A 22409-nucleotide genomic window follows, 5' to 3' on the forward strand; every position below is an offset into this window, starting at 1 on the left:
GACATCTAACTTGAATGGAAAACCCCTAGGAAAAGTACATACATCAGTCTTTTCTTTGAGATTTAAGGAAAAAAAAAATTCCTTTTCCCATGATTATCACTGTATTTGATCTAGATGCCTTAAGCTATTTTTTATCAGAGGAGCTGCTTTTGCTGCTGCTCTACTGGTCATTGTGACGTGTTTTCTGAGTCATAAAAGTCATTTATATATGTGTAGATATATGTGCACACACATATATCTTTCTAAAATTAAGTACATTCTTGACTGTGCCAACAAGAACTACATTCATTCAAAGTGGGTGCCACACTTGGGGCTTCCTCCCTTTAAATTTTTTTGGTACAAAGAGGAGTAGGTCCGTTGTTAAAAAAAAGGTGATTTCCATGTAGGACTTTATCAAGTCTAAAACTTTGATTTCATGCGAAGTGAAGAGAGAATGGACAACTGCAGTGCTGCTGTGTCTTTACAGCTACACAGGGAATTTGCCATGCTCTGAATTTGGTTCCTTTTTCAGGGCCAGGTGACAGGTAAATATAGTCCTCAGAGTAGGAACAAAACACAACACACGAGACATAACAAAGGTACCGAGAAGGGATGTCAAGTTTCATGGCCTTGCACACAGGAGCAGGGCAGTTCCCCTGATGACAAGGTCCATATGTGGGAGCCAGGACAGGTGGAGCTCATTAACTCCCATCCAAGTTACAAAGGTTTAAGCAAGAAAGACCAAGATTTGAGCAGTGAAACACTTAGGAAGAGCCCACAGGTCAAGAAAATATTTTGTTTGAAAGCTTTGTTTTGTGGGAAAGCAAAGGGAAAAGGAAATGGAAAGGGAAGGGGAAGGTCAAGGGGAAAGAAAGTTTATCCAGTCTAAATGTATTTTGTCAACAGTATGAAATTTTTCAAAAGATTGAAGAATGCACATGACTTGGCGGTGCAATCTAATATGAACAATGTCATATTTCTTGCACAGGGGCCTGCCTACGGCATACAAATTATGAGTAGAACGCATCAAGGTTCATCTTACTTTTGATGTTTCTATATGTGCATATATGTATACAAAATAATAAAATATGTCTTTCTAGTGGGAGACATATCAGATCCTTAGAAAGGATGAGTAAAGTCATAAGGTTAAGATATTGATAGAAAAACAGTTGCTTAAATGTTTTAGTATGGAGTTTAGTTTTGCTCAGAAAATTTTAGAACAATCATATTGGCATAAAAAAAAAATCAGACTTGATAAGTCAGCCTTTTTAAAAAGTATGTATCATTAAAATGGCCCTGAATCACTGGATTTAAGAGCAATAGAAAATCCAGACACAAGTTTTAATTAGAGCAAGTTAAGATCCAAATGGAAATAAATGCCACAGTGTGGAAATAACCTTATTGCCAAGACTACTCAAAATATGACTGAACCAAACAAGTACAAATGATCAGGAGAAATGAGGGACATTCAATACTTAGCAGCAGTAGCCAGTTCCCATTTCTTTAGTACACGTAATGGTTAAACCTGGCAACGGGCAGTTGTTTTATAAAGATTATACTGCTTAGAGAAAAAAATCATCAAACAGCCCAAAGCCTTCCTGGCCAGCCTGATGTTTATCTTTGGACTGACCCATTGGAGAAAACCCTGTTATTTAAATACCAGCTCAATCTTTGTACCTCAATTATAATAATTGATTACTTCTAAAATTTAAAAAGAGATTCTTGTCTTTCATTTATAAAGTTTTAGTTTTGTAAAAATCTATCATTTATACTCCAGGTCAATTCCAAGAAACATCATTATTATTCAAAACTAGCTCCCATGACAGTTCGTGCTGCCCAGGTACTCACGGCATCGCAGTGGCACTTCCATGGCCTTTTACAAAGTCTGCTTTTTTCCTACCTTTATTTTTGCAAAACCTAATAGAACGTGACCCAATTTTTCAATGTACAGGAATGTATTTAACCTCAAGGAATAAACTGCCTGAAATAAAAACACCCTGCACATCTCCTCAACAAAATATGACTTCACTTGCACAGCCCAGACAGGAACCCAGCTGGGCTCTGGTGGTGAAGAGGGATTCAAACATCTCTCCGTTTCAGACATATGTAAGGACCCATTTACACAGGAGTCACATACGCGTATTTTTACTATAATTTTGAGACTCACCTTTCCAATGACTCCTTACTGATCCAAAAGAAAGGTGTCTGACCTGAAAATCCACTTTGCTCCTAGTGGATGAGATGAATGGCAGATTAAAAAGCAATCATTTCCTCAGAGAAAAGTATACAGGGAATGGAGAACTTCTGGATTAGAAGATTTTCTTTTAAACTCTAGGGAAAAAAAAACATTTATAAGAAAATCTTTAAAAATGTAATAGGTATGAACAAAATGTAGGACTTAAAATACCTTTCTGGAACTGATTGCATTCAAAGTTGTTGCATTAAGTTGCAGTTTCTCCAATAAATCAGTAAGTATGTTCTTAAATGTTTGTGTTATATTGTATTATGACAGAACTTCTCAGTGAAATTTCACGCTGAATTATATTTATTATTGTGGAAAACAAACCCAAATGTCAATAGCAATAACAATAACAACAATAATAACAATAATAACAATAATAATAATACATAATTTGTTTCCTTGTACAAGAACCATTATATCAAGGGGCCTGATAATTACGATCATTTTAATTTTACTAATGCAAACTCCTGATACAGGTGCTTATCTGAATCTATCTGTTATTTCTGAACATTGCACACTCTTCATCACCTAAATTGCACTAATTTTTTGCTTCTGCAATTTTAAAGACTGGCTAGAAATGCAAATACAAAAAAGATATCCTTTTTGTAGATATGCAAATATGAGTACATGTATACACATACACATACATATAATCAGCATTACACTTAAATTAATTTTTTTAATAGTTACATTTGCAAGTTACAATGAAGCCAATGAAGTTACAATTGTTTTGAAAGCTATTTTTCTTTTTTTTTAAAGGAACTCCAATTTTGTCATTGTAAAACAGAAGAAGTTGACATCTTTGTTTTCAAATGTTTATGCCCAAATTTTCCCCAGAAATCCCATCACTGTCTTCTAGCAGTCCCCAGCAACAGCATAGGATTACAAAACAATTATCGAAGGATGTGAACTCAATGGCAGATCACATTCAAGGGCTATTTTCCTTGACATTTTTGTGCCTATATTTGTAGGTGGACAGGTTGAGTTTACTCATCCAGTCAGTTGAATGTCTGTGACAAAATCTATTCTGAATGTAAAAATTTTGTCTCCGTCAAAACTTCTGCATATGTATGTGTATGCAAATGTGCTTTTTTTGCACACTGAGCTATATTCCATAAGGCCTTTCTGGTAGGAGCAGCCAGTTTATATTCAGTTTGGATTCAACTTCTTACAGATAGATGCATATTGGGACATCTTACAGGAAATTTTTCCTTGTTATTTCTTTTCTGTTTAGCAAAAACAAAAAAAGTTCAGGCTACACTGCTCATGGAATTTGAAAGTTTATTAAAGGATGGGAGAAACTTCCTTTTGCATTCTGGACACAGTGGAAGAGCTGGTAAAAATTGTTTCAGTGGTAGCAATGTGTTGAATATCCAAAGCCACAGAGGATGTGCTTATTCTATATACCTGCATATATACTTTCTATATAGGTACAACTGTCTCTTTCCTACAACTGGGTAAGAATATTGGGATATTGGGATATTGTCCTAGATTTGCAAATCAAATTGAATACACAGTTTAGTGTGCTTAAGTAACATCTCTGAAATGCTATTAAATAAAATAATTAAAATTTATATATAAAGTCTAGTTTTCAAGGGAGCATCTCTTAGTCTAGAAAACTGGTGTGAGATTTATAAATGCATGTGACCATTTTGTTAAGGAAACAGTCTTTGGAGCAGCAGTTTAGGACACCTAAGTATCAACAAAAAATCACCCAATCCTTTCTAGAAATTTCAGAAGTATAAGCAAGTTTGTGTCTAATTTCAAAGTCTTTACAACCTTTTATAGCAGCTTTGGGATGAAATTTGGATAAGGTCTTCAATTGCTAAGATGAAAACAGTGAAAGCTGTCCATGCCACCAAAGTGATGGGCTCAGTTCTATTCAGGAGATGGGATTTCAGCTCACCAGCTGCTGTGTCCTTTTTAAGCATGAAGCAAGACCTTCACCCCTTCTCCTTCACCCTCTGATTGGCAGAGCAGTTCTCTGTTCACAATCAGAGGAGCAAAAGGACAAGTGGGAAAGGGAGGGAAGGAAGAGGAGAGAGTGCATAGGAGAACCTTTCCAAGCACACACATCTCTCCTACAGCCTGTTTGACAGATCTCAGTGGAGAGTGCACTGTAGGAAGAAAAACATGTCACTGCTCTGAAACTGTCTTTTCTAATTCAGTGCATCCATGTATTGTTATAAATCAGTTTCCCAGCCACTGAGAGATAGAGACAAGAGAACAACTTTGACTGTTAGCTATCAACTCGGATAAGGAAAACTTTCTTTCAGCATTAAGCCGCCAGCGGATGAAAAAAGACTGAAAATATAAATTAATGCTGAATGTTTTGCTTAGGAAAGGGTTCTTTCTACTCATGCTCATAGGACTCAGACATTTACATTTATCCCTCTTCCGGGGTTTTAAAGGGGCTTCTACAAGCATCTGGAATTCTTCATTACAAATCGCAGCCACTTAGTATTTCCATATCCTTAAATCCTAATCACAGTGTTGCTGACTGGCAAAGCTGTTGTACAGTCAAGGATCCAAGCGTCATGCTTGATTTCAATTTATTACTATTTTATTAGAGGTCATCATAAAAGCATATTGATAACACTCTATACCTTACACTTGGGAGTCAGATTTCACCACCAAGTATACATACACACATTTCTGCAGGGACACTGGCAATTTTACTATAAACTTATGGTCAATAGAACACTTGAATAAGAACTAGAGAGATAATAATATTCAAATCTCATTATTGGAACGATGTACTTACGTTAAACATAAAAGCCAAGGATATTTTGAATGAATAGAGTGGGGCTTTTTGACTCTGAGAAATTCTTCCTTCTTGTATATACTTCACCACTGGGTGAAGTTAATGTGCCATTAACTCATGATTTTTCTGGATAAAGAGTCAGGAACATTGAGAATATATATTATCCTCTAGCCTCAATTTGCCACAGTAAGCAAAAAGCTATTATCCATGAGCATTTCAGGAAAACAATAGACCCCATCTTCATATTAGCATCTCTGCTTTGTTTGTCAGCAAAGATGTATTTTGCTGTCTAAGTCTCAGGGCAGACATCTGTCTTGGGGATGGTTTATTATCCCATCCCATTTCTGGGGGTTTTGATCTGTTTTGTTTTGTTTGTGCCTGGGGTGGCTGCTGTCCCCGCCCCATCCCCCATCCTCCCTGGCTCTGGGACTATTGCGATGTTTGGGAGCCAGGCCGGGGTTTCTGGAGGGAGCTGGGGGCAGGGCAAGCGGCAGACCCTCTCTTCTGGCGCAGGCTGTTCAACCAGACACATGCAGCCGGTGTCTCTGACCAGGGATACTGCTGTTTCTGTGGGTTTTGCCTGCTTGTTTGTTTTTTTTTTTTTGCTTCAGCACTGTGACCGAGCTTGTCAGATTGGCTTCCTTTGCTGCTCTGCTGTCAGGGAGCCCAGAGACAGTGCGTGTCCCACCAGGACCCGGGAACACCCCACTTCCTGCTTGAGGCTGTACCTCTCCACATAGCCTGGACCCAGGTTCCAGTGAGTGATGGTGAGAAATCCCACGGGGCCCTTCCCCTTGTTCCAGAGCCAGGCTGCTGCTGCCCAACCCCTGCCATACTTCAGTGCTTTGCTCCGGGTTTGTACTACACTGTAGCTTTTCACTCTCTGCCTGCCCGGAGGTCCTGCCATTCCAATTTGCTTCTCCTGAGGTTTCTGCTACAGCTCTTTTTGCTATCCAGAGGGGGCACCAGTATCTGCTGCCCCTGAGGATTCATAAAGGAAACCCCTTCTCCATCACCTTCTACCAGCTCCGCCCACCATTGTCCACATGGACAAAGATGGCCGGACCCACGCCACAGCGTCCCCTGCAGGTGCGGGGGAATCATCGCAGCCACCCTCCCCGGCCGGGAGCCACCAGCGCCCCTGCCGGCTGTGAGCGGAACTGCACCCAAGGGGAAAGGGCCCGCGGCCGAGACAGGCTGGCACTGGCTTCTGGTTCTGCTTGCTGCTGCTGCTGCTGCTGCTGTTGTTGTTTGTTTGCCTTGTTATACATGTACAAACTAGTAAAGAACTGTTATTCCTTTTGTCATATCTGTGCCCAAAAGCCCCTTAATTTCAAAATTATAGCAATTCAGAGGGAAGGGGGTCATATTCTCCATTCCAAGAGATGCTCCTGCCTTCCTTAGCAGATACCTGTCTTTCAAACCAAGACAACATCTTATTTATATAACTTCGGTTCACCAGTTTGCTTCATAAAGAATGAAGCCTTTCTCTAAAGGATAATTTTTTTGACCTCTAACAGGCTAGTGATTTACAGGGCAACAGAGACAACACATTGCATTTAAAAAGCTTTAAGACACCATTTAAAGCTTTTATAGTGAAGTCTTGCTTCTAACAATACACTTGCTGCTCTAAGTTCAGACACTTTTCTGAATGAAGAAATACCATTTACAATGAAAAATTTACTCATGTTATAAATATATTTTACTCCAGCCTGTGAAAAACAGCTCAAAAAATACAGCTACAATTTCATGGTACCTGGTAGTAAAACGAAGAGCAGTGAGGGCAGAGCAGGAGAAATCCATGGATGTCTGATGGAAGGTAAAATGACATCTTTGATGTAAAAGCACCCTAACAATGTAAACTAGAAGGATGATGTACATAACCATTCTAGTGTAATGGACATGATTTTCACTTGGACAGATAAGATGTTATTTAGATTCTGTCATGAAATATAAGTCTTCATTTTCCTTATACATTCAAGTAACTAGATTTTCCACTCAGCAAAGCAGCACAGTTAAGTAAGTCAAGGGATGGCATCAGATGCTCAAAGTTTAAACACCTTCTCTCTTGTGGGCCTGTTTTTTACTTACTCTACTTAGCTGAATGTAGTAAATTTAGTTCTAGGTATCTCAAATGCACAACTCCCTTTTCCCATTATTGTTTCTGGGTAAAAACTAGCTTGTGCTCCTGTTCATTTGCCTTTTTTTGTTGGAATGGGGAGGAGGAAGCAGGATCTTGTACAGACCAACCTCTTTGTGCTAGCAGCCACTGCCAGCATAAAGTGATGTGTGCGTGTGTGTGTGCATCTGTGTGTCTGTGTCTGTGTATCTGTGTGTGTGTGTAAGTAATATTCCTTAAGATTGGAATAGCATAAAAGAGTGGGTGATATTTTTTCACGCAAATTTCAATCTATCCTTTCTATGCAGTTAAGAGCTTCATTCAAAGATCTTTAAAGTCAGGGTCTTTCTGGCTCAAGTGTTAACAGCTTAACGGAGAGATTATCAGAAAGTTCATCATACATAATCGCCACCTAGTAAGGATTTCTTTCACTTTTCTTTTTTTCTTTCCAAAGGAAAATGTTATTTAGGTTCTGTCAGGAAATGCAAGGTTTCACCTTTTTCTATACTAAAGTAGCTAGATTTTCTACCCATTGCATCACTTTATGAATAACAATCCTGGACATTTCCAGGACACATTTTCTCCTCCAGCTGTCAAAATATTTAATGTTCACAATTAGGCATTGCAGTTGAAAGTGCTACATTTTGTTTCTGCAGCTTTGGGAAGAAATGATACCTTGGTCTCACTGGGTCATCTAATACCAGGTTTCTGCAAACTTCTGGCATAAACTGTTCCTATATTCAGAGTACTCAAAGCCCTAAGTGCTGTGATCAGATTGAGGAGCACTGGCTATTAGTTTATCTTCTTGGTTGGACATGTGGATTGAATTACCACTTTCAAATCCCAGCTGTGTCTTTTGGGAATGGAATATGAAAAGATGAAGAGAGAGAAAAATTACTTGCCAGCTGGAAAGAAATGGTGGGTGTAGTCCTGAGGATTAGCAGTGACTGAGCTCAAAACAAGAGAAGATGTGGAAAAGAATAGAGCCTTTCCTGAGCTGTGGGACATCTCCAAATATGCTCCATGATAGAAATGAGTCCTAGGGTGAGGGAAGCAGGAGAAACATGCAGCACTCCCTGGATTGGGGCTGGCTGGATGCTTCAAGTGACAAGCAGAAAGGGGTCCCAGCATCCACGCTGAAGACCAAGGAACAAAGTGGAACAGAAGCTGGGAAAATGCTGCAGGGACATCAATTAGTAGCCAGCAGTACAAGAAAGAGAGAAACTCCTGCAAGCAGCAGAACAGAGACAGCCACCTGGCAGAACTGGGGAAGAAAGGACCTGATGAGAAGCTGCAGCTCCTTCCTTTGCTTTCCTAATGATTTGAGCTCAAAGCAACAGCACATTTCTTGTGCAGATGCTTAAACAATATAAAAGCCTTCTGCAGTCAGCAGACTGCAAACCAGCCTAACAACATGGCATAATTTCTGTGTTCCTGCTGAAGCGGTCTGGGATGTTTTCAACTAATCATAGTTTTAGCAAAATATGCTGCTTCACCTTAATTAAGATATTTACTAGAACCTGCTTCTCCCAACAAAACTTTAAACGAAAACTTGTCTAAAGACTAAGATCATCCAGTAAATTTTGACCACAGAAGAAGTATCTGCTTCTGTTCTACTCCTTTTCTCCTTTTATTTCACTTGCTTACCAAATGAAGTTAAATCGCAGTTCTCAAAAAGCTTTCCCAAATGGGAATTATGAGGAAAACCAAACAAAATTCAGTTCCCAGGTCATAAAGAGTAGCTTTCAATATCCTGTTTCAGTTTGATCTCTCCATTGCAATGTAAGGGAAGGAGCATCTACGTAAATCAGTACTGTATAGACCTCAGTCAGTGTGTGGGTAAAGGCATCGTGGAAAGGAACTAGGAAAACATCTGAGAGACCTCAGAAACAGCAGTGCATAAACCTGAAGAAGACTTTAAAAGTAAGATAGATTGTATTTATTACAAACTTCTGTAATTAATTTTCATATTGATGTATCGGTCCATAACATCCATAATATTCCTTTGGCTAAACCAAAGAGAATTAGTAGAAATTTCAGAAATGTCCTAGCAAACTCTGAAATTCCAGCTTGGAAAGGCAAGAGTTTGGAAAGATGTTTAATGTCCAATAATCTGAATAATCGCTGCAGGAACCTTTTGAAGGTACACTAAAATGGATGGTTAGTCTCCTAGATACAACTGAAATACTAGTCCAGCTAAATATTTAGACACTTAATGCCTTAAAAAAAAAATAATCTAGGCCTGACAGCTCATCTGTCATTGAATAACGGAAAAACCCTAAGATTCTTCAAGATTTGGTGCAAATTTTGCTGTGTATTACAGCAAAAACTACAAATGAATCAGTCCAGGCCATAGGAATAATGCATAAATAAAATCCATAAAATTTATATAAGATGAGGGGAGGCAAATCCAGCTTTGGATGGTATTATAGAGAAGTAGAGAAAGGGAGATTTTGATTATTTGGATGACGGACACAATCCTGGAATTTACCTTTTTTACCAAAGTGAATTCTAAACAAAGAAGTTCAGGTCTCCTCATCATCTCTTCCTGAAGAGAACTTGTATTGTTAATAAAAGACTAGATTGCATTCCTCTGCAGAAGAAGAAGAAAGACTACTGTATCCCAAGCAGATGTGGTATTAGAGCTGACACTTTCCCATATTACAGCAACTTTTGAGGCTTTTATTTCAGGTTATTGTAAAAGTAGGATTAAAGGATGATTCTGGAGAGAGGAAAAAGGGATAAGGGGCATAAGGGAGCTGAGGAGGTTATTTTTTACACACCATATTTTCTTCAAGAATACTTTTGTATAGTTTTTTCGTTTTGGTTTGGGGGGGGGTTTAATATTTATTTCATAATCACCTGGTCAGGTATTATCTTTTTGAAAAATTGATGTGTAAACAATGAACAAGGGATCAAGGAGAGCTTGAAAAATGTATACATTTAGGGATTTTTTTATACCAGGATATAATATATAAAGGAAATTATAAACTGAATGTATGGAGATAAGCAAACTATCAAGAAGGACATTAATAGAACCATTACAGAACACAAGTAGGATGCTGGTGACAGGAAAACTTGATATTGTTGGAGAGGCAGAATTAATTCTTGTCTTAGTACTTGCTGAAGCAGACAGACCATTAAAAATAAGTGAAGTTTGCAAGGCTTTAGAAATTCAAGTTAATTGAGGAGAAGAGAACACAAGAACTTTTTCTACCTGCTTGAGAGTCTGAATGATTACGGCTCAAACAGGGTGAGTAATTTAGAGCTGATACTTGCCCATAAAACTCTAAGTGAGTACTGCAGACCTATGCACTCAGGAACATTAACATCATTAAGAAATGAGATACTTACACATAATTTAGAGCTATTTGAAATTGCTGAAGGCAGCATGGCTTCAGGAAATAAATGCATTTTGGCCAGAGAGGAGAAGAACTGAGGTAGTATATGGGTAATAGCAAAAGAGAATCCTAAGGAGGCTTTGAATTAATTCTAATCTATGATACGGCTTCTCCTTGAATTTGAAGGTCACAAATCATTGTGTTCTATGCCAGGTTTGGGGTAATCTCTTGCTAAATGAATGAAATATTCAATGGGTATTTGTTTTGAAGTCAGCCACACTATCACACCAGCAATTTAGCTAGCACTTCACCCTGACCAAAGACTTTTCTTTTACATATACTGCAGAGTCACTAAAGTTATCTGAATTTGTACAAGCAAACAAAGTTTGATGAGTTTTACCAGTGATGAGCTCTGCATTGACTTGTGACAGTCACTGTGATATACTGTCCAGCTGTGAAGTAAGCTCTGGATTTCTGCAATGAATTTGAGTACTTGAAGAACTTCTTGCTGTGGTCTAGCAGAGCTTCTACTACATCTGGTGCAGTTCCCATTGTTTCAGGACGCTGTATGACTCATAATCCAAATAACCTGGAAGAAACAAACATACACTCACACACACAGAGGAAAAAAAAGTATTATAGTAGAAGCATTTGATCTTCAAAACTACCATTGCTGAGGAAGAAATGAAGGTAGGTTAGCTCAGGGTATTCAGAAACTGTGTTTGGAACAAGAGATCAGGTAGAGACTCGTTTTAACAAAGATAATTTTTAATTGTTTTGTTTCTCAAGAACAGTGAGAAATTCAGTAGGGAGTAAGATAGACAAAGGCACATAAAATATATTGTTGCTTTAAACTAGGACAGTTGCACCCAGAAAACCACTGCAGAAGCCTCAGCTCAAACCATTAGACAGCAGAAAAAGTTTCATGCCTTTTGCTATTCAGCATTTTATTCTAATGTTCTATTTTTCCATCTTAACTCATCTAACACCTGTATTACCAGGCCCATACTGGAGGTCCATGTCCACCATCACCCCTCCTCCTCAACTTGCAGATAAATGTAACACTGCATAGAATAGTTGTTAGAACAGCAGAGCTAACATGCTAAAATTAGAAGGGATTGCCAAATTGTAATCAGACAACTAATTTTTCTAGGTGATAAAACTTCTAATCACAGTATTTCCAGACAATCTGATTATACTATGGACAAAATAAGTGAAAACAATATGCCAGGGAAAGTTTGTCAACATTGTAAAGCTGACAGAGAAGAGGCAGTGGAATAAATGTATTAGATTGAGAAAAAAAAAAAAATTATAGAACAGTTGTCAGAAGGAAAGCTTTTCCCATCAGTCTCTGAAAAAGAATGAATATTACCCTTCCCATCCAAACCTGAGAAGCAGCCATCTAAAGCAATTTTGACTGGTCTGGCTTACTTTTGGCAGGCCCTGAGATCAGAGGAGATCAAGGAGTTGTGTCACTGGTGCAGAGCCTGAGTCTGGACAGATTTATTGTTTGCCATAGGTGCTGGTATTACAAAGATGCAGACTTGGCATATGTTGGCGTTTAGGATTTTTCCTTTTTGTTTTCTTTCTCGTAGGAAATTTTCTCCCATTTTGTTGCTAAGAAACAATAACGACTGGTACTTAAGAGAGACAAAAGAATTAACCACAGAGAAGGGGGAGGAGTGCAGCCGGCTTTACTAGCCTAGCTGAAGGGCATTCTCTTGGGAAGGGCAGAAACACCTCGAGATGTGGGCTGGGGGAAGGGGCTCAGCGCAACTCCTAGCTCTCTCCTGTCGGCTTCGGAGGAGGATGGTAAAGCTGCTGCTTACTGGCGGGGAATTCGCTGCTGCTGCCAGAGCCCAGTCCTGTCCTTTTTCTCCTGCCATGGGTGAGCCTTTGCTCATGAGAGCAGCCATTGAACTGGGACCTTACTAACACCTGACCTCACAAAAAAAAAAAAAAAAAGACCTTCACCCTCTGCTCGGGTGCCTCAGGAGAAACCCCAGGACCCAGAGCCCATTCCCACTCTGAGGGAGCCTCTCCCTGCCACGCTCGGGAGCCGGGCTGCTGCTGCCCAGCCCCTGCCGTGTCTCTGCCACTGCTCCGAAGTTTTTTGCTACACTGTAGTCATGCACCCTCTGCCAGCTGGGACTAGCTCCTGCTACAGCTGTGGAGTTTCTGATACATCTCATTTACTACTCCCGGATTTTGCTTGTCCCTGCCGTTCCAGCTTGCTGCTTCCAGTGTTCCTGCTACCAGCTCCTTTTGCTATCCAGAGAGGCAATCAGCTGCCCCTGGGGGGTTGTGAAGGAACCCCTTCTCCACCCCTTCCGCTGCCTGAGCCACCATTACCACGCGAGGGAGATGCAGCTGACCTCGCGCCACAGCGCCCCCTGCAGGCGCGGGGGAATCATCGCAGCCACCCTCCCCGGCCGGGAGCCACCAGCGCCCCTGCCGGCTGTGAGCGGAACTGCACCCAAGGGGAAAGGGCCCGCGGCCGAGACAGGCTGGCACTGGCTTCTGGTTCTGCTTGCTGCTGCTGCTGCTGCTGCTGCTGTTGTTATTTTTTTGCCTTGTTATACATTCCAGTAAAGAACTGTTATTCCTTTTGCCATATCTTTGCCTGAAAGCCCCTTAATTTCAAAGTTATAAAATTTCGGAGGGAAGGGGGGCTTCCTGCCTTACTTAGCAGACACTTGTCTTTCAAACCAAGACAGCATACTGCAGTCAAAGCTCCAACAGGACTTAAAAAATGGTATCCATGGAGAGGTTGCTGGATTCCCATCCTGGATATTACCCTAGAACAGATAACACTGGGCATGATTCTTCTCTGGAAGAAGCAGGTGATCTTTGTTGCATAAGGCACGCTAACATCAGCCAACAGCCTTCCCTGCTCAAATGAAAATAGCAGTTCCCTTTTCCCTATAGAGCTAGGATTTCTTTTAACAATGCATTCTATATTTCAGCCATAGAGCAGTTAACCTGGCATGAAAAGACAAGGTGTACCTGGTGTGCAGGTAGTATATTTTCAGCTCAGCAGTGGCTCAGTAATTCTCCTCATACTCCTGTCAAAACTTCAGCACACCGAAAGAAACCAAGACCTGCACTGTTGCCTCTTCTCAGAGTGCTGTGAGAGCAACCTGCCCACTACTAATTCTTTCTGTCACATTACTAGCATAATAGATATTTTATGTTTTATTTAGTCACCTGGATTTTCTTATTCAGATTTTTTAAAGATACACTAAAAGTCAATCCCTTGCTGGTTTGAGTTGGCTTTGTTTCTCCCTTCAAAGTCTAGTGCACTAGGTCTTGAGCACTAGCTTAACAGCTGAATTGTTTGTTTTCTCAGAAGCTCTTGTCTCTTGAGAGCCAGAGATCTTGCTTGTTAGAAGCTTTTCCATGTCTTAAGTAGATGATGGACTTTAAAGGAACTGGAACTAATAAAATAACCTCCTGACAGAGAGTTTATAGATATCCCTGAAACAGTGTCATTTAGAAGATGCATTGTATTTCCACAGATATTAAATTGGATCTGCTTCTCCTAGAAATAGGTGTCATGTTTTTGTCTGTAGAATATGGAAATTGCTTTCAGGTCTGGAGCTGAAAATAATACCTGGATGATGTATTCAAGAGAGTGACAGTACTTGTGCCTCAGCTAGTAATCATGTTTATCAAGCTCTCATTGTTGCTCCTGGTTTGAGCTCTGTTAATATAAATGTATTCTTCAAAAGAGGAGTACAACACAACATTTTCAAGTCTTGCAAAGTGAACTATCATCTGATGCCTCAGTGTTAAGAGATAGAAAGCGAGCATCGCAAAGACAGGGAGCTGTTTCTCATTAACAATTGTAAGATGTCAGCAAGATTAAGGTGTCAGGGTATAGAAAGATGAAGAAGAAAAGAATTATTTAGCAAATAGGCATAAATGAATATAAAATGTGAATAGAGGGTTCTAGCTCCTTGTAAGGGTAAAAATAGGCCAGTAGACATTACATTGTGCTACAATCAAGCCATCCACTCAATCCTGACCTTCAATTTTATAGGTGAGACTAGTGGGAGCAAAATGTTACCATAGAGCCAATGCTGGGAAATTTCAGAGCCATTATTTCTGAAAAGAAATGAATATTCAAAGCCCCCTTTGACATAATGAAGGTTAAATCCTATATAGAGTTTTGCAGGCCCATGTGAGTGCTGTCTGACTGGGCTCTAAAAGAGCCAGAGTTCAGCCTGTCTGTGAGCTGCCTGGGAGCTCTGTGGCCATGGTTAGTGCAGGGCTGATCCCATGTTCAGACTGGAGAGGAATGGAGCTTTACATGGCATCTTACAAATGCAGCTACACAAGGTGGGCAGAAAAATAGCCCTGAAAGAAAGAAAATATCTGTGAGACATTTATGTATACAGGGAAGTTGTTAGCCTACATATTATTTCATACCTGACTCTTCTAAACCACATCAGGTATTGCCAGCTAATATCTACGTGCAAATGGCCAGCTCATACCATCCATGTGCTGTGATCTTGCCTGGGAAGCACTTCAGTTCAGAATTTGCAGCTGTACCTGCCAAAGAGAGCAAGAAAACACCATTTTGTCTAAAGGACAAGTAATTCCAGACAGAAACTGTAATTAAAATCCTGCTTTTCAGGAGGAAAGGAACAAAAATAAAAAAGAAAAAAAGAAAACAGCATAGAAGTAGCAGGGTACAACTTCCAAAGCAGTTCCAAAAAAAAATTATTGTACAAATGACACTTAGCAAATTACAGACAGCATTTTTGAGCAGTTTAACCACATTTAATTCACGATGGTCATTTTTAAGTATAGTGGCCTTCCATAGCTAGGCAGCTCTTCCGCAGCCATGACTAAGCACTGTAAAAACCTTTTGTATCTGGAACCTAGGACCACTTCTAACATCTTGCATTGATTTAAATTGTGAATCAGTTTAGCTAATCTGACATAAACCTTATATAATTACTTTGCATCAGATTTATACAGATAGAAAAAGATGTATCTGTTCCCTCAGCAACAGTTTCAGTCCAGAAATTGTAAGCAGAGCATATTAGCTTGTGACCAGCCTTCAGCATTGATAATTTGTATAGGTTTGAGACTGAAGCTTGTAGAATCCATGCACCTCAAAGGTGACTCTAAATCACACTTTTAATACTGATGAGACCAATTTAGTTTCCATATAATGTTAGAAAAAGAGATATATCAGTACCTCAAACCCAGTGTATTTATCTCATACTTTCATTAAATTGATAAAAACCCCTTATGTCTCATTCTACCACTGTACTTGCAGTCAATGTGTAGATCAGTCAAATTTGCATTTAGTGAGGTACTGTTGGCTTATGGCTTGTAACAGTGCTGGTGATTGCAAAGAGATAGAACAAGAAAGGTTTGTTGTAGTGGTTGAGTCCATAGACCTTTGTTACCCACTTTTATAAAGGTGCTCTTTGTTATGCTTTCATCTTCTTATTTATTTGGGTTGGAAATGTCCCTATTTGTTCCACCATATTATAAAATCTTGGCTCTGTTTCCCATCTGCTGTCTTCAAGAGATCAATTGTAGAGCATTCATCAGTTGAAACATGTGGCTTTTCTGCCATAGTTTCTCTAAAATCCATCTTGCCAGTCCCATGTAAACTGAAATGGGTTAGTTTTCATCAGCTTTGGCATTAAACCTCTGTACTCTCCTGTTGCAGTGGCTAAGTCCACTTTACACCCCCCCAAGTTGCATTAGAAGTGGTCTCTCCTTACAACACGGTGCCAAAAAGTTCTCCCTTTGTCTACATGCTGCTGGTCACTGGCCCTCTCCCCCGTCCCATCCCTTTTCCCATTGGCCCCTGTTATGTCATTCAACCTTGCCTCTGCCCCCTAGCCCTCAGACTATTGGTTTTGGATGCTCTGCCCGCCTTTGGGAGTTTTTGGGATAAAAAGGGGCATGGGGGTTCAGTTGTTCTTTCTTGCCTCTGTTCCCTTCAGGATGTTGCCGTTAAACGCCTCGGAATTGCACACAGAGAGCCCCTCTCGCTTCTTTGTCTCCGGTGCACACACTGTGGGTGTGAGCGGCTGTTCGAAACCACCTGTGAAGGTGAGATTGTGTGCTCGCGTAGGTGCTGGCAGAGTGCCGCCCAAGCGGTCCACGAGCAGCCCAACAGGGAAAAATGCGGCATCAATCCACTGAAGCCCTTTCTTTACTCTCCCATGAGCCCTATCCAATAACTTAAGAGGGGTTGGAGTGAGAAACAAATTAGGTGTCTCTCAATTCTACTTTTCTCATTCAGATTCCAGTACATCAAAACTAGATCTCCCTGGGCCAGAACACTTTGTCATGTTACCTGGAGTAATACTGGTTTGTGAATTATGCGTGGTCAGTTTAGTGTCTCAGTTTGGTCACATTAATCTCTTTGAATCACTGAACACTACCATCTCATTTTCATCTTGCAGAAAGAAGCTGTCAGACTTTTTGTCTAGTGCCTGGCACACTGATTGCTCTCCTGACCCCACAACAGTCAGAAGAACCCAGAGGTCTCACAAGAAGCATCAGGACCAGCCACCAAAGATACCCTGTCCTCACCCTTCACTATCTCATCTATTACTTAACAACCATGTAAATGGCACAGTAATCCCAGATGATGTAAGAGATCCCATTTCACATACTTTAGCAGATTAACAGCTCACTGTCTATCCCAAGTTGCATGAACACAGAAGAACATTGTGAATTAATAGACAAAAATTAATTTATAATTACTAGAGGATTCTATATTTATATATACCATCTTTATCAGTCTTGAGGTGCTTACCTGTGTTATTGTATTTAAAAAATAGCCAGCTAAATATAATGCATTCAGTCTGTGTACATAATCCTGATAAGGCCATGATGCAGATATGATTTTGAAATTCCGTTATTATGGATCTGTCTGCATTCATTTGCCTTAGATCTTCAAATGATCCATAAATTAGGAAATATGATTGATAATTTCAGTAAATAACTTAGAAAAATCCATACAGAGATTTCAGAATTCATTTGGAAGTGGAACCTGTCATCCTGCCAAAGAATTCATTTTGACTGTTGTCATTAGATATTTCGATATGCTCCTTTTTAAACTAATAAGTTTTAAGATATGGGGGGTTTTTCCCAAAATTACAAGTTGTGTTTAAAATAGAGCCTTTTTCTTTTAAACATGTGTGATTAAGAGGAGCAAAAAGCTTTTCTTTACTATGGAAAATTGTAAATGGTATGGATGGGAAATGAATGTATCTACTACTGCTACAGATGTCTATAGTCACAAGCACCTCGATACTGTTGTATGGTGTCAACTCTCAGGATATTTTAGAATAAAACAGTTCAGATGAAATTACCATCTCGGCCATCTAGAAACTAACCTGCACACAATGCAAGAAATGTTAGGTTGCTTAGAGTATCTATTTATCTAGAGGCCTTTAAAGTGGCATTTTATAAAAAAAAAAAAAAAGTATCTTTTAATCTTTCTCTTGGAAAAGAAATAAGGTCATTGGATTTTATTTCTGCTGTAAAGGAAGAAGGGAATGAAGTTTCCCCTGAGTTTTGGGGTAAAATGAGGACTAGCTGTAACTAAAAGCAGAAAAAAGCCTAGCACATTCCTTTCCCTCCAGTCCTGTTTTGTCAGTCCTTTCCATTATTTGTCTTTTACAGTTTCCTCTGATTTCTTAGCTTCCCTGATAAAAAACAAGTGGGTTTTTTTTAACTCAGAAAGTAAACAAATAGATAAACAAGATTCCCATGAGAAAGCCCAAGTTCATTAATAAATACCTATCACTATGTATTCCTTTTAGCTTTTGAAAATTGCATAAGCTGATAAACCTAAGATTTTGAGAGAGAAACTTACTATGAACTGAAAAGTGTAGTTAGGCAACAGTTTCCCAGAGACTTGTCACAATTTTGAGAAATGTGTCAGGATTTGATTTTGCCTTATAAGGAAGTATTAAGTTGCTTTAAAAATAGAAATATATTTATAAGCTGTAGAAGGATGACATTCCAGGACACTGCATGATGAATTAGATGTACTCATAGTGCTGGTAAGGGTGCTTCACAAGAAAAGCAGTCACATCTGAAGAAACTACCCATCTTCAGAATAGGGACTATAGAGGAGGAAAAGTTGTCCAAGGGACAGCAGCTGCAAATAGAATAGTTTTTAAAAACTCATATGTGATCTAGATTCTGACAAAATCAAGGGATTTGTGAATAATGCCATGTAAGCCACTACTGGCTGGTTTTATATCTGTTAGAGAGGCTGATACATAGCTCAAAATAGGATAGAATAAATTGTGCAAGAACTAAACCAGGATTTCTAGTAAGAAGGTTTTAAAACACAGTATGATTTGTTCTATTAGGATCTTCTTCAGTTGACAGTGAAATAGAGAAGTTGAAGAATGGAATAGGGAGTGAAATACGAGCCCTAGAATTTCCAAAGAAAATCTTATTTGCTTGAACATGGCAGAGAGATGTTAAACCTTATGAGCCAGCTAAAATGATCAGTAAAATTTGGGCTTCCTCAGATACTGGGCATGGATGTTCCATTGGGTATGCTAACAACTGTGTAAAATTCAGTCTATTTCTTCGTGAAGATATGCCTGAAGCAGATATTAAAAGGAAACTGAATTATGGATTAGGATCTACTTTGGGGGAAAGAATTGAGAAGAAATCAGATGTGAATAGAAACCAGTATTTCATTGCCTAAAGAGTAACTGTGTTTAAAAAGGTGAGAAATTTAGAGCAGGATATAATTTTGAAAAAATCACCCTCAGTGGAGTATGCACAACATCAGGACAGCAAACCTCCAATTGCCCTAAAAGAGCTTTTTCCAAGAGCTTGGTTACAGAAGTTTATTTCCTTAAGGCAAGTTGTCAGTCAGCAAGTATTCTGTTCAAACACTGCTGAGTTTCTTGTTGATAGATACACCGTAAGTTTAGAGACAGAAATGGCAAAGGTCGGTTCACAAGTGGAAGAATATTTCAGAATATCGCAAGATTTCCACCTTTGTTTAGCACAGTCAGGGAAATAAATACCTCTCTACATAAAAGAAGGTCATAACAACCACTGTGTTAGTGCCCTGCTGTTTCAAAATCACAATGTTGACAGCATCCCCATGCCAACAGAAATGTGAATGAAATATTGAGGAATGACTGCATTTATGAAAGGACTCTATTTGTCACTGTTTGGCTCTGTCACTGATATGCTGGTGGAGAAAATATTGCTGTTGGGATTTGCTGTCAGTGCCCAAAACCTCTGTGGCTAGTGAGAGAATAAAAGTGGGAAAATTTTAGGAAACTGTAGTATAACCTGATCTTTACTTTGGGAAATTGCTTCAGAGATTACGTTCAGTAGAAACAGCGAAGTGCTACTCTACCTAAAGACCACTCTCCTGAAGGGAAGATTTGATCCCAGAGTTCATGCAGCATGCAGTACACATTTCTGCTATATTGCATAACATTAATCTCTTTATACAGATGCCTTATGTTCCAGACAGGGCAGGTATCAATGTTCAAAGCAAATCTGACATGGACAAATCTAGGATTTCTTGTTTACCCAGCATGCGGGGTCATAAATTACACATATATGAAGACATAAGTCACACTGCAGGTGTCTGCGCTCTTACACTTCTAACCTCCAGCATGGGTTCTGCCTGTGCTAAGTAGATTCTCCAGACTTGTCACTGAAGTGCAAAGGTTAAGTGGCCTTCTGGATGGAAGGCTTTGATCAATTAGAAATTAGGCCTCCTTGAACATGGCTTACATTAAAAAGAAAAATAGAGGAGAAGAATAAAGTGTCATGCTGAGGCTCCATGTCCAGGACAGCATGTAACTCTCCAGGGTCCAAAACAGGAGCAACTCTCCATCTCTAGCCCACAGTAACCTCCAGGAGAATGCTTCAGCTTCAGGACATATTGATAGGGAAGTGATATTGATACTTAATATCCAATTTAACAATTTAACAGCAGAGAACTAATCATTCACAAATATTGAAGCAGGTGGTCACCATATCTTTCATTTGGGTAGGTTGATATGGGCTGGAGTGGCTGGGAAGTAGATTCCTCAATAAGTGGAATGGATAAGTCAATTACCATCTTCATTGTTGGTCCTCAAATGTTCTACCTAAAATTCATCCATGTTAGAGATCTATCCAAGTCGTGTTTCCTTCCTCTGTTTTCCCAGAAGGCTCCTGGAAGTCCTGTTGAATCAAGACAAAGAGGTTGAAATTATATTAACACTGAATTCATACCTCAGAAAGGAATACATGTCAGCAGACCAAATGTGTATAAAATCTGATTTTTTTTTCAAAGAAATTGCGTATATTATCATAAGTTTATAAAGCCCTCTCTCTTTTTTTCCCCTAGCAAAATCATAGTTCATTGATTATATTCGCTGATAACTCTCTGCAAGAAGGAAATTAATGATTCAGGGAGGCACATAAGTACATTTTAAGGATTGCTAGGAAGATAGAGTAGAAATATATGTGAGCAAGATACTATGACAGTTCTTCTGGAGCAATAAAGTATATAATGGACATGGTCTAGGCCTGATAAATGGCAGTCATCTGCACCCTCCATCCTTGAACCTAAGAGGTGCAGGCTTCCTGGTGATTTTTTTCTGTTTATTACACTCTTACTACACTTTCAAAGCAGAAGCACAACTTGCATTGCAACACTGAGTACTGTAAAACACCTGTTGGTTAAAGGAAAATTTTCTAAATTAATAATATCTCAAGCCTAACAAAGTATTGACAGGATTAGATTATTTTAGTGGGATCTCAGAAAATGGTACTCTGATTTGTTCAGAAAACCTTCTGGTAAAGGATTCAAAAGGCAGAATAAATAGAATAAACAATAAAATCATAACTTTTAAGTGACCTTGTCTTTCTGCTGTCTTTGAGAGAGACCAACATAGAGATTTTCAAAGTCTATAGTGAATGGCACATGCATTTGACTTACAGCACATGCAAAAGGTTTATGTCAGGAATCATTATCACCTGAACCTGGGTCATCTGATGTTTCAAAAGTAAAAACCCTTCTCATGGCAGGGATTATGGCAATATAAGATGGGAGTCTAAGCTCACAGTCACCCACCAGGGCTAGACTGGTTTGCCCACGCCTGCTAGGCAGCGTGACTGTGACGCTCAGAGTATGGCCGAGCTCTCTAATAGCCATTGTAGCTTCACTGGGACAAGACTGCTTAAGAAGCTTGTGTTAATAGCACCGCACTGCAATTTGTGCTGAAAACACATAGTGAAAATAGTATATTGTGACAATAATGAGTTCCTGACTGAAGCAGTAAGTCACACATGTCAGAAGTCATAAATTTAGGCTGGAGAATGACCAATAATACTAATCATTACAGCAAGGATAGATCTGAATATGTCGAAGATAAACGTGGTTACTGTTCTTTCTGGAGATAATTATTTTGAGAACTACCTATTTCCTCTGTTAATCTCACTGGTTGATTAATATTGGCTCTATCGTTCTGAACAATATAAATCAAGTCAATTGACAACGTCAATCTGCCTTTTTAACATCTCCAGAACAACTGCTAACTTTGATACAACAACTGTGGTATCTGCTGTGTTTAGCAGATTCTGTGGCAGAGAATCCTAGAAGATTTCAAGTGTATTTATTAATTTGATATAAAATGCATGAAAGAAGCACATAGAGTTACTGCTTTGTTTCATCCTCAAAATCGCAACTGGCCAGTAACACTTAGTACAAAGTTAATTTAGTCAAGATACTTGAGACCCACTTGGCTGTGTTTCTAAATTCCTCCCTTTGTCCTTTGCAAAGCTTTGAAGTGTTACTTGTGAGGTGGATGTTGTAATGAGCCTGTTTCTAAGAGGATCAAAGTAGCAGAGCTGCCCAAAGCAGCATCAAAGATACACAACAGAGAGCCCTTTAATGAGCAAGAGGGACATAACTCTTTTCCCCAAAAATAAAACCTAAACCAG

The 22409-nt window shown here is 39.4% G+C and overlaps 1 long non-coding RNA gene across 1 annotated transcript; it reads right to left on the reverse strand.

Annotated features, from left to right (window-relative positions):
* Window positions 1–2119: 2119 nt before the first annotated feature.
* Window positions 2120–20731, reverse strand: LOC109146192. The gene is made up of 3 exons (XR_002048082.2): window positions 20539–20731; window positions 10846–11034; window positions 2120–2310 (listed from the first exon to the last, which is right to left on the reverse strand). It is a non-coding gene; the product is annotated as an uncharacterized LOC109146192 (long non-coding RNA).
* Window positions 20732–22409: the final 1678 nt, after the last annotated feature.

This window comes from Corvus cornix, chromosome 4 (assembly GCF_000738735.6).
Source record: "Corvus cornix cornix isolate S_Up_H32 chromosome 4, ASM73873v5, whole genome shotgun sequence".
In the NCBI taxonomy this organism is placed as follows: domain Eukaryota; kingdom Metazoa; phylum Chordata; class Aves; order Passeriformes; family Corvidae; genus Corvus; species Corvus cornix.